This window comes from Ochlerotatus camptorhynchus, unplaced genomic scaffold, assembly GCF_037179485.1.
Source record: "Ochlerotatus camptorhynchus isolate MF236.1 unplaced genomic scaffold, CSIRO-AGI_Acam_v1.1 ptg000209l, whole genome shotgun sequence".
Lineage (NCBI taxonomy): Eukaryota > Metazoa > Arthropoda > Insecta > Diptera > Culicidae > Ochlerotatus > Ochlerotatus camptorhynchus.
In genome coordinates, this window is record NW_027040699.1 from 1,570,224 (window position 1) to 1,586,868 (window position 16,645).

The following is a 16,645-nucleotide window of genomic DNA, read 5'->3' on the forward strand; positions in this document are numbered from 1 at the left end:
GGGTACCCAATTAAAAAAAATCACCTAAACGAGGGGTAAGACACGATATATCGTTTTCTAATATTCTAAAAAAATCCTTAAGTCATTTTCTACAAAACTCTTCGACGGCAATGTCGTTACATACTTAGGCAGTATACGACCGACATCGGGCCAACATACCAAACTTCATAAAGAGGGCGGTACCACAAAATTAGGACGTCTTAGGATATAGTTATGTTCAGGACCTTTACTCAGAGGTCTACAAGAAAGTCAAATATGGTCAACTTTCTCAGTCCTGGAAAAAAAAGTTTCCATTTGTTGCACAGTGTAATTAGATCTATTATGGTTTATCCCACACTCATAAAATTCGACACATTTTTAAAGTCGAATTTCTACGAACAAGATTTTCATGTGTCCACACATAAACAGACTCCACTCAGAAGTACACATGAAATTTATGAGTCAAATGAATAGTATGTGGGTTACACACAAATTTTATGTTAACACATAAAAACTATGTGTCCGACATATATATATATATATATATATATATATATATATATACAGCAATTCCATAGAAAAAAGTTATAGTGGGTCTCAGAATTTCATGAAAATTGGTATAGTTCTTCCTTATCAAAAAATATTAGACTCGTATTTTTTTATTGCGCCATTAGAGTGACCATTTCCGTGTTAGGGTGGCCCAAAAAATCATTTTTTTTCAAAAATGTCTTTTTTCAAAAATTTATAACTTCTGAACCTCTTGACTGATTTTTACGATTGACCCTTCAAATGAAAGATGTTTTAATGTAGTTTTAAGAAAAATTATGAAACACTCAGAGATATTTGATTTTGTAGGAAAAAAATATGTTACAAATGCTTTTTCTTGATTTTCACTGCGAGGGTCTTCAACAACTTCTTATTTTAGTATTTTTAATTGAAAGATCATTTAATTTTACATAACATATCAAAAAATTAGCGATGTCGGAGAAGCAGTTTTGGAGATACAATTTTTTTAAAATAAAAAATTATTGTTCCGCAATATATGCACCACACGTGCATGGAAACGATGAAGACGCAAGGTAGTTCACAATGCGTCTCCATCGAGTCACAGCAGCTGTGACTAATGAAATCTATGAGTAACTTACAAGCTGGGTGCAACATTCAGTTCAGCCTGGAGGCTGTCCATAAACCACGTAGACCAATTTTTAAACATTGAAGATCCTACCTCCCCCCGCGTATACTTTACTAAAATTTTAAAATATTTTTACCGAGCGTATACTGTGGCTGGACTCCCCTCCCCCATTGAAGTCTTCGTGGCTTTAAAACAGGCTCCAGTTTGACATTATTAATTTTGGTATCAACATTCTGGGAGAAGTACTTAAATGCTACAAATAATGACGAGGTCGAAGAAAAATAAGTAAAACATGAAGCATTTATTTTCTTTAATTACAATTTCACACATTTTTCTTCCGTTGAAAATGAATACCGTTTGACAATAATATACTTTTCGTTTTGAGGCTTAAAACTATGGAATGATTGTGTCCCCGAAATTTGGTTCACATGTATATAACGGTTTTTCAATTTTCTTTCCATTTTATTGTAATCGAATTCCGAAAAAAACTGATAGTGTATTTTTGAATCTGGCTTAGAAATAGCCCATGAGTAAAGTTCTTGGGCCGTTGTTATATGGTGGCCTTGCAAACTCGCTTTCGCAGCGTTTCGTTTTAATACTCCTCCCAAAGCATCACAAGGGCCCTTTCCATGACAAGTTGCGAAAAAATTCCACTCGGCAGCAATGCCAAAATCTTTTTGCATGTTGCATAAATTAAAAGCGGTCATCTTATTTTTATATTGGCTTCCTGATCCATCTGAGAAAAAGTAAATCTGTTGTAAGCTTGGCAATTTACATTTTATGAACGCTAGACAATGCGTAAGAAATAAACGAACTGCGACATGATTATGTTTAGTGAAATCAGCAATTGCAATAACACTAGTAAATTTCAAATCGTTAGATTCTTCGTCTTTAAAATAAATAGCACAAGGGTGAATAGTACATTGGGCGTTCGCCCAATGAAAGCCTTGAACTGCATCCTGCACAACGAAAGAATAATTCTCCGAAAAATCACAGATTATGATGCATTCTGTAGCTTTCAAATTGCTTTTGACGTGTTTCATGTAATTTGCCTGTTGCTCAGCTATAAAGTTATGCGGCAATAAATTGAATAATTTTTCTAAAAAAGTATCAATAAATTCCTGTGTGTCCATTTCAACTAAGTCCATAATGCATCTCTCTACTTGACGCCATTGTTTGAATTGTATTGATTCAACATGTCCGTTACTAAGAATAGTCATTAGTTTTGTGGCCAAAATTTGCGTTCCTGAACAATTTTTGCAACACTGCAGCCAGCATTGTTCACTTGGATTTTGACAAATTATTTTTTTAAACAAATCGTGATAGGAATCAACACCATCTGGGAGTGATTGTCTGCTTTGTAGTGTTTTAAAAATAAGTTTAACGTTCTGATGATATATACAAACGCATACGGTATGCGTGCCACTTGTCCCTGCCAAAATGCAGTGTTTCGGACGGTTACTGGCGAACATGGAAAATCCTATTTTAATATCAGGATATGTATTTTTAAAGATGGAGTACTCCTCCTGCAAGTTACACAAAACTAATCTTCTTTGTACGTAGATTTCGCCTTCATCATTTTTAGATATTAAATAATCTCTTTTCCCCGGACAACCACGACTTATATCGTCACTATTGTAAAAATCACGAACAAGCATTATCGTTGGTTCTCCTAATGAAGCTCTGCTTAACCTCTTTACAGGCACCGACATTATTCCTTTCTCTTGCTGCAGTGCTTTTGCTTGGTTGGCCATATGTTGGGAAACATTGAACTCCTTCATAATTTTATATGTAGACCAACTTTTGGGAAGTGTGGTTAAAATCCTGTATCTCTCATTGCTGTCTCTTGTTTCTTTATATTTACCCTTAAGTTGTATAAGGAATTCATTTTCGTCCGACAAAGGTGCGTTGTAGGTGGTAACGATCGATTCAGAACTGGTTGTTTCCACTGATTCTGAAAATAAATATAAAAAATGATTGATTATTAGAAAAAAAAGCATACAAACGATTTATTTTTTTATTATTTACCTTGGCAGGGAAAAGGAACCATTCTGGACGGTCCCGCAACGGAAATTGATTCAATGCTAGTTGCTTCGATGGACTCTGAAAAATGATTGCAAAAAAGAAGAGTTTAAGTTAGTAGTTAGAAGAAAAGAATTGAAATTTGAAGAAGAATCACATGAATTTTCAAATAACGTACCTGCAGCAGCGATTCTGGATGGTCCTGCAACGGCTTCTTCGGTCACGGCATCATTGGGTTCATATAGTTTGTGTTAGCATCGTTGACAAATGAAGGAGCTACTCTCATCTATTTTAATCTTTTTTTCCACTGCATAATCGTACAATTTTTTGGTGATTTTTCTGGCACATGAACTCAACATCCAAGCATCACACATTGAACACTTACGTTTCATTTTTAGATATTCTTCAATTCAACTGTTCTAGTAGGAAACTTTGATTTCTAATTGATCATTTCTTTCATAACATTCGTTGTTTTATGTGAAGCATTATATCGTACCTACGAGTGAGTGATACAACCTACGAGTCTAAGCTGTAACTGATAGGTATATCACCTGTTCGTAAGCAATGACGTCACTTCAAACAGCTGTTTCAGGTAAATAGATGAATATTGCGAACAAATACAAACACCACTAAATATTTCCAAATGTCACTAACACCGCGAAGCCTATTGGACTGGAGCTTATGTAAAAGTCATTGCCTACGAACGAGTGATATACCTATGAGGTACAGCTTGGACTCTTAGGTACTGATGCAACATGCAAAAAATTTTGGCATTGCTGCCGTGTGGCATTTTTTCGCAACTTGTCATGGAAAAGGCCCTATGGGAGGAGTATTGAGACGAAACGCTTTAAAATTTGAGTATACGAAGGGAAAGGTAGGATCTTCAATGTTTAAAACTTGGTCTACGTGGTTTATGGACGGCCCGCAGGTTGAACTGAATGTTGCACCCAGCTTGTAAGTTACTCATAGATTTCATTAGTCACAGCTGCTGTGACTCGATGGAGGCGCATTGTGAACTACCTTGCGTCTTCATCGTTTCCATGCACGTTTGGTGCATATATTGCGGAACAATAATTTTTTATTGTATCTCCAAAACTGCTTCTCCGACATCGCTAATTTTTTGATATGTTATGTAAAATTAAATGATCTTTCAATTAAAAATACTAAAATATGAAGTTGTTGAAGACCCTCGCAGTGAAAATCAAGAAAAAGCATTTGTAACATATTTTTTTCCTACAAAATCAAATATCTCTGAGTGTTTCATAATTTTTCTTAAAACTACATTAAAACATCTTTCATTTGAAGGGTCAATCGTAAAAATCAGTCAAGAGGTTCAGAAGTTATAAATTTTTGAAAAAAGACATTTTTGAAAAAAAATGATTTTTTGGACCACCCTAACACGGAAATGGTCACCCTAATGGCGCAATAAAAAAATACGAGTCTAATATTTTTTGATAAGGAAGAACTATACCAATTTTCATGAAATTCTGAGACCCACTATAACTTTTTTCTATGGAATTGCTGTATATATATATATCTAGAGTAACATTTGAAATGGGCCTATGTCCAAAACGTATACAAATCGGGTTTTGATACCATTCTTTAGCACCGCTTGATAGCTACTAATCATGTAAGAAAGTTCCGCATAATCGAGAAAAATCATTAAAAATAACTCGATTTTCGAAACGGCCGATCAACGAAATTTTTCGATTCATTTATAGGCCCGCACGCTAAAACGGCCAACCATTCATTTATTTCATTTCATTGATAAGCCTAGTGACGTAGAAGGGCCGATGATTGAAAAATTTCAAACCAAAGCTAGGCCCTACTGCTTGAGGCAGGGCCAATGATTTGTTTTGAATTTATTTGACGTTGCGAAAAAGCTTAGCAAAGGGCCTACCATTTCTGATGACAAGCACAACGGCTTAATAAAAAGGGCCTATCCATTGAAAGATTCACAAAAAGGCTTATTAATTTATGAAATTGTATTTTTATCTATTTTCATATATTTTTGAAAGCTTTTCGCATATTTTGGATGTTGTATACTGAGATACAGTTACTATTATTATTGTGAACAATATAAATGCCTAAAATACTTCAATTTTCTTAAATATGAATTGAATAGAGGCGGCCAAAATTTAAAATTCATTTTCTGGTTTGTTCACGTTTTGGACATAGGCCCATTTCAAATGTTACTCTAGATATCATTTGTTGATCACATTGCAAAAATTCATGTGTGGAACACATAAAAATAATCATTGAATTGAACATGATACAGTTGTCATTAATTGTAATTTAATTATGCGGTACCTATTTCATCTTTAAAGTACAAACTATGGAGATAACAGTCAACTTCATTAGGATGGTCAACGGTGATATCAGTTAAGGGCTTCTGGATGGAGTACAATCACCGTGTTCCCGGAATTATTTGCGCAACATTCAAGGTTTCAGTGCTGATATGAGTAAACTGATTTCCATGACCATAAAATCCCCTGAAATGACAGATTGATTGTCTACGCACAATAAACGCAGTAGAGCAATTCTCGCTGAATCCTGTTCACTTTTTGCACGAGTTTCTCAAACATCAATTCTTTGTAGTTCTAGTAATGAAACTTAAAAAAAAGGTCAGTTATGGTCAATTAGCGGTATAAGAGCATATTTCAAAAGTGCTCAATTTTTGCGTAATCTTGATTCATTCAAATCAATATATTTTTATTTATTCTCAAGAAAACCCCTAATGTTTACATACCAATGTAAAGGAGAAAGTTAGAGCTTTCATTTGACATGTTTAAAAATTTTGGCGACAATATTGAGTTTGGCCGCTATATTATATTTTTTTTTCTTAAAAATGCGCTGTTATGTGCCTACCTATCACCGATTTTGAAAAGAACCACATCATTATTGGCAAATCAAAGTTGGCACTCGTGGAGAATAGAAGAACTATGAAAGTGATGATGGTTTCAAAATTTTCCACGGGGAAGTATACGAGTGCAATCTTAAAATGCTTTTATTTTGAAAATGGAGCATTTTATTTAAATCTGGTTACTGCTACAGTGGTAGAAAAGCGGAAGTCTATGTTTACACCTAAAAATCTGAAAAGAAATTATGTTTTCTGTATTATATGTCTATTGAGTAGTCCTGAAGTTTTCTACTAACGTAGCACTAACCAGATTTAAATAAAATGCTCCATTCACAAAATAAAAGCATTTTAAGATTGCACTCGTATACTTCCCCGTGGAAAGTTTTGAAACCATCATCACTTTCATAGTTCTTCTATTCTCCACGAGAGCCAACTTTGATTTGCCAATAAAGCTGAGACTTTTTTTTCCATAAGTAACAGTTATGTTTATGCGTTAAAGGAATGTTTATGCGTTCAAGTAGGATAAACACGCCCATGCACGGCATGTTTGCGCATCTAGGTTAAGTTGAGCTTTCCTTCTGTGTTTATCCTCAACGAAGGATATAGCTATAATGTTTAAACGTTACAAATGTTCACATTCTTATTTGTAAATAAATTTACAAAATAACCGAGAAATCGTAGATCTGAGAGGGTATAGTGGTATAGTGTATAAGGTCTAAACAACACAAATTTACCCTTACAAGGGAATCCTAGCTAATAGAATAGGCAAAATTAGGCAAAAGTCCGCTATTGAAAGGGATATGTAAAACCCTGGACGAAGCAAGTAAAAGTTTTACATAATAATAAGTTGCCAGTAGCCTTTTATCACCGAAAAACCGACATGAATTATCATACAAATTACAAAGAAATTTCTGATCAAAGCACAAAACTGACATCTGCCGCCGTGTTCGCGGAAAATATTTATCCTAGTCACAAACACGCGTACAAAATGTATGAGCGCTGGTTCGTGTCTAATCTATTTCAGACAAATTATTTTTATCTAGATAAAATATTTCTATGGTTTTGACAGATGGGATCGCTGCACATTTGAATCGGCCGTTATGGATTCTCGATCAAGAGTAAAGTTTCAGTTTCATGTCGGTTTGTCGGTGCTTTTATCACAGAACAGAAGTGGAATTACTAGCGCACTAGCGCACCTAGCGGTAGAAGGCATTTTCTGCCTGCAGTTAAGATAGGCAGCATGCTATGATAGTTTGAGTGCGCATAGAAACCCCGTGTGGAACGCTACCACAACGCATCGCTTGTTGAGCAGAAAAATGTATCACTTTGATTCACCGATTTGTTTGCCCTGGCCCTTCTGTTCTGTGCTTCTATGGTTCATGATTATAGTGCCATTTTCACCACCCGAGTCTTGTCACTATCAACAAGGACAAAAATGTGTTCCTTTGATTACTGAAAAATCCTGTTTCCCTAGTATGAAGTTGTGAGTGAACGAAAAGGTGATATACCAGCGTTACTGTTTTTTCGTTTCCCCTACATTTTCCTATACAAACTTTAAAATTTTCCCATAAATTCAGATCATTACCAAATTTGGCACAGTTTTTCAAACTTATGTTGTTCTGATACCATTAATGCAAAAATCTCAACAATAATTGGTTCATTTACTTTTCCGGTGGGTTCAACTTATTTGCAGAGTCATCATCGTGAGCGGTTCCTCCACTGGTAATCAAAGCGATTAAAAATACAATCGATGTTTCTGAGAATTCACACGTGCCAATGCCACCGATTCAATCAATATCGCTGTCAGTATGTATTTAGATACGTAAGCTGAGCTTAATGGTTCACTTTTCAATCAATATTCAAAAACAGTTCAACTTTCATCGACTCAAATCGTCTAGACGGTGACATTCAAGATTTTTGTTTTTAATGTATTTTAACAAAACAAGATTCAGATTTGGAGGCATATCACCAAGTGCAAACACATTCAAAACCAATCCCCCAGCGCCGACGATCATGTGACACCCTCAGATAAGACACACGCCACGCTTCTAAAGTATTACAGCTTCGCAGTTTACAGCTCGTTACACGACGTAACCAAGTAATTCATAAACAGCCAACTTGGTCGTGATTATCACTCGGAGCAGAGCGAGGGATGCAGAGTCCGGTTCGAGCCCATTTTTCAACACGTCGGCAAAAAATAAAATGCTCAACAAAGAAACTACACCATACCTATCAGGTTCACACATCTAAGCAAGTCCACCAAGTGGCTGACGGAAATGAGGATGGGGAATAACTATCTGAATGGGTGAGGATTAAGGATCAACTGCAGTCAATGGACTAGGTCAGACTTTCATTGAATTGTGCAATGCTTAGACGAACGTGTAGATAGCCCATTTTACTCATGAACACTCGACACAAGGAAGCCGCTTCTGGGAAAATTCCTGTTGAAATCATCATTTTTAATAGAACTCAAATTGAATTGTTATTCGAAATACATGTGTCATAAATACAAACTTAAGTACTTGGAAAATAACAATGACTCGCGTTTGTTGCTCTTATCATTCTTAATATTCTAACTATTTTATTTTTTCATTTCCTTTACCCACCTTCAACTATGTACCCGAGTTTCCTTCGATTATCGATTCGACCTCCAAGCATTAGGACTTTACTTCATCGACCAAGAGTATGGGATCCAGCCAAATAATAAACGATCCGTACGTTCAGTGGTCAAACAATGACGCTGCATCATCGTGATCAGCGAGAAGCGAGACAACCCGTCGCTTGGCTGTTTTGACTGTGCTGTGTTTGTCGTCATCGGGCTGTGTATCGTTCGGTCGGTAGCGGCAGCCTCTTCATATTCCACTCCACTATTGCAGCATGACCAATGACCACTTGTAAACGGGTTTCTTAAGCCAAACACGCCTCGATCGACATTATTGTAAACAAAATACAAATCAAATCAAGCCGGCTAGTTCCGTTACTGTCGCGCACTCCGGAAGGAGCGAAAGAAACAGAGTGAGAGAAGCATAGAGCGAGGAAGAGTGTCGGTTTGTTAAGCCGGTTAGATGAGAGATAATGGTTGGTAGTGTGTGTGTGTGTGTGTGTTTCTCTCTGTCACTTATTTCAGCAAGAGATAGAGATTAGTGCTCAAGTAGTTCACAATATTTAAAAAATTTGCTCCGGTTGTTTGCTCTAACAAATTATGCAACTCTTTAAGACATTTTCTATTCTAAGAATAATTAGTCGAAACAAGTTTATTTTTTATAAATATTACCGTAATTCCAAATTCATTTGACAATAACCAGATCATGTTAGTGCTAAACACATATTACACTAAACGTTCATTATGTAAAAGCTCTTTAACTGAAATGTCTATTTACGGAAAGTCTGCTATCTGAAAAAAAAATCAGTCAAAGGACAAGATAATCGAATTCATATTCTCAATGTACTTCACCAGAAGATCCTTGTTTTGAGGTTCAATATCCTCGGGCTGATCGCCGAACGGCACTGTTGATATACCCAGCAAATCCACCAGCATCCACCACCTTCGTCGAATAAATCTTCAAGTTGACCGATGATCGGACAAAAACGCTTGTTCATACGCTTTAACTCTCCAGCCATAGCTCGCCGAAGTCTGAGAAGAACTTGTTTTTGAGGTTTGAACGTTGACCGTGCCATGAACGGCGGAACGGTGCTCAATACCATCGTTTACCGTATAAACCATCTGCAGGACCAAAGGCTGAATTGGTAACTATACGTTGGGTGGTGCTGAACATCCTGTTGACTTTATACCAGCCAGAGCAATCCCTGAAGATAACCCTGCAAATGAAAACCTGATGCAAGAAGCAACCCAAAACGAAGTTCTAGTACACGGCGAATGAGAACGACTCAAATTTGAGTTTAGTTCACTCATAATCGCCAAAAGTGCAGGAACTCAGCGATGATGCCTCATGTTTTCCCAGACTTTTCCAGGATTTCCAGGGAAAAATTCCTAAATTTGAGAAAAGTACGTTTCGTCGATTTTCGTTTCGAGCCGTTTCGAGCGTCCAGGATTGAATCGCGACGGGCTTGCTCTAAAGCCCTACAGTAAAAGTATGGACTCACTTACCAATCAGGCTAAGGCCTTGTTGTCATCTGCTGTCCGAAGAAGTCGTCTCCACTCTACTCGATCCATGACCACACTTCGCCAGCCTCGTAGTTTGCGAAGGGTCCGCAGGTCGCCTTCTACTTGGTCGATCCACCTTGCCCACTGCGCGCCTCTTCTTCTTGTTCCTGTTGGGTCGCTTTCTAGAACCACTTTTACTGGGACGTCGTGCGGCATTCTTCCAACGTGTCCAGCCCACCGCAGTCGCCCAATTTTTGCAATGTGCACGATGGATGGTTCTCCCAGCAGCTGGTGCAATTCGTGGTTCATTTGCCTCCTCCAAGTTCCGTCATCCATCTGCACTCCACCGTAGATGGTACGCAACACCTTCCGTTTGAAAACACCAAGGGCGCGTTGGTCCTCCGCGAGCATAGTCCAGGTCTCGTGGCCGTAGAGGACCACCGGTCTAATCAGCGTCTTGTAGACAGTCAACTTCGTGCGGCGGCGAATTTTATTCCTCCGGAGTCCATAGAAGGCACGATTCCCTGCCATAATGCGTCTTTGAATTTCTCTGCTGGTATCATTTTCGGCGGTCACCAGTGAGCCCAAATACACAAACTCATCGACCACCTCGATTTCGTCACCGTCAATCTGAACTCGGGGTGGGAGGCTAACATTGTCTTCCGTAGAACCTCTTCCTTTCATGTATTTTGTCTTTGATGCGTTGATGGCAAGTCCAATCCGCCTAGCTCCAACCTTCAGTCTGATGTACGTTTCCGCCATCGTCTCAAAGTTCCGTGCTATGATGGCAATGTCATCGGCGAAGCCAAGAAGCTGGATGGACTTCCTGAAGATCGTGCCACTCGTGTCTATCCCAGCTCTTCTGATCACACCTTCAAACGCGATGTTGAATAGCAGACACGAAAGTCCATCACCTTGCCATAACCCCCTTCGAGATTCAAAGGGACTCGAGAGTGTCCCCGATACTCGAACAACGCACATCACTCGATCCATCGTCGCCTTGACCAATCCCGTCAGTTTATCCGGAAATCCGTACTCGTGCATAATCTGCCATAGCTGATCTCGATCGATGGTGTCGTATGCGGATTTGAAATCGATAAACAAATAATGTGTGGGCACGTTATATTCGCGACATTTCTGCAGAACCTGCCGAATCGCGAAAATTTGGTCCGTGGTAGCAAGGGCACCCATGAATCTCGCCTGGTATTGCCCCACGAACTCTCTTGCAAATGGTGACAGGCGGCGGCATAGAATTTGGGAGAGTAAAGGGTGATACGGTCAAAATTTGGTCAAGGGAAAACGCGTGTAAATCGGTGAAATCGTTTATTTAAAAAATCAAATTAAATTTCTTTTTCAAGTTCAATTAGTATAAAATTCAGGAAAAATATTCAGTTAGGCTTCCGCTTTTCCAAATCCGAATTGCCGGGCCTTACGCTTGACCCCTGCCATCAGATTTTGTACAGCCACCTTGTCCACCTTCTTCGCCGCAGAAAGCCAGTTTGCCTTGAACTGCTGCTCGCCCTTAGCAGTTTTTTTGGTCTTCTTTAGGTTCCGCTTGACAATAGCCCAGTATTTCTCAATTGGGCGGAGCTCTGGCGTGTTGGGAGGGTTCTTGTCCTTGGGAACCACCTGCACGTTGTTGGCAGCGTACCACTCCATGGCCTTTTTACCGTAATGGCAAGATGCCAAATCCGGCCAAAACAGTACGGAACAACCATAGAGGTAACTCTAAGACCACTGGGTCCCGAAGAAAATCATTATTATTTTTGGCTCACTCAGTACCAGAACAACGGTCCCAAGCAGTCCCAAGCTATTTTACTCACCCCTGCATGTTCTGCATGAATCCACACACCCCTGATGTTATCTGTCAAACTTTCATAGCGAATCAAAACAAACATAGTGTAGTAATAGAATTTCAACTAGAATAGGGTACGTTAATCGTTTGCTTGGGACCAATAGTCTACTAAAGTGGTGAGCCAAATTAAAATCGTTAGTTTCGTATTGATTGTTGGAACAACCGTGTTTCTTCAGGAAAGGCAGCAGACGTTTATTCAAACACTCTTTCACGTAAATTTCTTGGTTGACAGTCCCGGAAGCTATGAAAATGCTGCTTTTCAAGCCACAGGTACAGATGGCTTGCCAAACCAGATATTTCTTTGCGAACTTTGACAGTTTCATGTGCTTGAAAACATCTGCTACCTTTCCCCTTCCTTTTGCCGTATAAAACTCCTGTCCCGGAAGCTGCTTGTAGTCGGCTTTGACGTAGGTTTCGTCGTCCATTACCACGCAGTCAAACTTCGTACAGCCTCCGGGATCGCGCTTTGGCCGTCGTATTTTGTTTATCATCGCGATTTGGAGTCACTACCTTCTTGTAAGTCGATAGTCCGGCTCGTTTTTTGGCTCGATGCACGGTTGTAGACGATACACCCAGCTTATTTGCGGCATCTCGGAGAGAGAGGTTAGGGTTTCGCTTGAAACTACCGGCAACTCTCTTTGTCGTCTCAGCGGCTTCCGGTTTTCGATTTCCCCCCGATCCAGACTTCCTGGCTGTCGACAAACGTTCCCCAAACACTTTAATTACATTTGTAACGGTTGATTTGGCAACTTTTAGCGATTTTGCCAACTTTGCGTGCGAGTAGCTCGGATTTTCGCGATGCGCGAGCAAAATTTTGATACGCTGATCTTCTTGCTTGGACGGCATTTTGACAACTGAAGAGTGAATTCCAAAATCAAAATAGGAGCAACATTCTACACACACACACCTTCAAAATGAGGGGTGTTCAGGTTTTTTAAATGCAAAATTGAAAGAAATACGTCAAGTTGATATTGACTAAATTTTGACCGTATCACCCTTTACCTTGTAGGCGGCGCTCAGCAGTGCGATCGCGCGGTAGTTGCAGCAATCCAACTTGTCGCCCTTTTTGTAGATTGGGCATACGACACCTTCCATCCACTCCTCCGGTAATATCTCCTCCTCCCAAATCTTGGCAATTACCCAGTGCAGCGCTCTAGCCAGTGCTTCACCAACGTATTTTAATAGCTCACTTGGTAGTTGATCTCCACCAGTTGCTTTGTTGTTCTTCAGCCGACCGATCTCCTCCTGAACTTATAGAAGATCAGGGGCCGGTAGCCTGTCGTCTTTGGCGCGTGTTTCAAGGTCTGTTGCCGTGCCACCTTCGTTTTCTGCTGCTTCACCGTTGAGGTGCTCGTCATAGTACTGCTTCCACCTCTCAATCACCTCACACTCGTTCGTGAGAAGGTTACCGTCCAAGTCCTTGCACATATCGGCTTGTGGCACGTAGCCTTTGCCCGAACTATTTAGCTTCTCATAGAACGTCAGTGTGTCGTTTACGCGGTACAGATTTTCCATCGCCTCGCGATCTTGGTCTTCCTCCTGACGCTTAGTCCTTCGGAATACCGAGTATTGTCTGTTCCGCGCTTGTCTGTATCGCTCCACATTCAATCTCGTGCGGTGTTGCAGCATTCTCGCCCTTGCTGCATTCTTCTCCTCTACTAACAGTTTGCATTCGCCTTCAAACCAGTCATTTCTTCGGTCCAGGATTGCAGTACCTAGTGCCGCTGCAGCAGTACTACCTATGGCTGAACGGATTTGCCTCCAGCCATCTTCAACAGAAGCTGCGCCAAGCTGCTCTTCCGTGGGTAGTGCAACTTCCAGCTGCTGCGCGTAGTTCTGGGCAACTCCGGCGTCCCGTAGTTGCTCAATGTTGGGTCGCGGCGTTCGACTTCGACGGGTGTTATGCACCGTCGAGAGTTTTGAGCGCATGCATACTGCAACTAGGTAGTGGTCCGAATCTATATTCGCTCTGCGGTACGTGCGGACGTTGATAATGTCGGAGAAGAATTTCCCGTCGATTAGAACGTGATCCATTTGGTTTTCTGTGTGTTGGTCAGATGATATCAAGGTAAAAGTAAAAGTATGGACGTATGTCAAAATTTGTTCCAATCGAACCGTCAAAATGTACCACTTTGCTCGATTGGAACAACTTTTCCAGTTTTGTGATGACAGTCGTCCATGCTTTAACCAGAGTTGATAATAGAAGATTTACGCAGACTGAAACCAAAATCTACCTATCGAACTGTCAAACCATCTACCTATCGAGCATAGTAGACAAACTGACTCTGTTGCGTGGGAAGTATTGTGTGCACAAATCAGGATAACAGAGAAAACTTTCACAACCCAGGTGAAGTCATCCGAGGTGTAAACAAAAACAAAGGTTACCAAAATGAACAAAAGCCCATTGATCGACATCAGGGTTCCAAGTTTCACTCTGCGTAACTCTTTTATTATCAACTCTGACTTTAACTAGCTTAACTGCTCCGGTGAAGCCACACGGTAAGAAAAAAGTACCCAACGACCAGTTCACTTTTACCTACTTTTGACTAGTTTGTCTCCTTTTCTCCTCCTTTGTCAGAAACGGAGGAGCAAAACCACCCAACAACACCGTTCGAAAAATTCATGTAAATTTCTGCGAAATATAGCGCACATAAATTTAACGCCAGATTTGGCATAAATTTACGCGATATTTCGTGTAAATTTTAGCGCAATATCGCATAAATTAGCAATATTGTATGCAAGCTTGTAAACGATTTCACTGTTTATGCCAAGTGTAGCTCAAAATTAAACGAAGGGAGATTTTACGCGATAGTTAAAATTCAGAATTTTTTTCTGTGACTACTTTTGGGTAGGGGAAATGACGGCTTCGGCATGACAGACTATTTTCGGCAACGCAAATTGAAACACTATTTTCACTGGATTTTCTTACGAAAACACTTCGCTGAATGCATGCAAACGATTCTTTATGCTTTCAGCTTCAATTTGACTATATTTTTACCACTGAGAAAAAGCAATCTAGCAAGGTTTTCTTGAAATGCAACACACGCACTACAAATTGTAGCTGATTTCGAGTTGCCGATAATAGAACAGCAGATTTACATGCAGTTCAAATGGAACGGTTGCCGAAGAAAAACTGGTTGCCGACAATACTCGCTCTCACTAGAGAAGATTGGAGCTTTGTAAAAGCGTTTCAAAACAGTTTTTGACAATTCTTTCGACTGCAATTGTTAGAGCAGCTGGCAGCAAAAGATTGTAAACAAACCAATACTGCATATGTGTGTGTTCCTTAGAGAAAAACGCTATAGAAAGAAGGTCGCTGCTTAGGTTGCCGAGAATACGTAAATTCCCCTACAACTAACTTACTTTTGAGTAAAAAGCTAGTGGGAAATTCCATACGAATTGCACACAAGTAAATGAAAACTACTTTGACCAGCTTTACCTACTTTCAAATAGACCAATCTACAATAATCGATTCTCTTGATCACCTCTCTCTTTCGTTAATAACTCGGCTTCAAAAACATGTTCAGCTGTTCTTATCGTCCAATACGCTTAATAATACTTTCTTTTAGCAGACTATGTAGACAAAATAGCCCTAAATATGAATGCAGCCAAGTAACTAACGAAAGAGAAAGTCGATGAAGAGAATCGTCTATTTTGAAAAGTGACGCGAGAAATGAACTTATTCTGAATTATAAAGAGACGACACGTCAAAATTTGAGCAATCGATTATCTGCAAAAGTCCTAGGAAAAGCTGGGGGGGACGTGCTGTCAAATTAGCCTACTGATCATTCTTGTATGAAACTGGTTCCAAACGTAAACAAACGCTGCAGGTTTCTTATGGCTTGTTTACGTTTGGAACCAGTTATGCGAGGTTATAATTAGACCGTGCCCTTGCTTGATCAATTCATACTTATTCTTCAAACACAAATTTATGGCATCCTTAAACCATTACCTTTATGAAGCATGAAAAATGCGCATGATGGGTTTGTGAGGTTGTTATATTGCTGATTGCATCTGAAGCTGGACTGCCCCAAATATGCAAAAAGTGTGATAGAAGTGCACGTTTCCATCAGATAGGTTTGGTGTCGAATCTACCTAAGATGCAGGAAAATTTTGCTTTGCTCTTGTGATATGAATGTGAAAAAAAAAACTTAGGCGTCCATCTCTTAGTTCGCCTTTTTGTCCACCTAAAATATTCATAAGTATTACGATCAAGAGTTAATGAGCAATCAGCAAAGCACCCTATACACTAGCCACCCCGCAATCTGATGCTATCATAATTTTCAGCAATGCAATGTCAGAAATGCTCACGAACCCCCAACATTTGCCAGAAAACTTACTAACTCATGGTGTCTTCCAAATTAGCTTCAAAGTTGTATTTTTTTTATCAATCGCAGATGCACTCACGTTTAATAGATAGAAACACGATTGATTATGATTTTGAAGATTTCCTGCAAAAAGGTGGAGAGCGAAACGAATAGATAGATTTAGATGCAAAAGATGAAAAAATATTTTTCGTAGATTGATTCGTTAGTGTGAGATTTTTCGACCATCACCCCTCGACTTTTTAACTAGTGAAAATGTCCAGTTTGGTGTGAAATGCGCAATAAAATTTCTGTAAGTGGCAATCGCAATCAATCATTTATTGATCGAGAAGAATAAATATCACCATTGGCCACATTTTTATTGTTT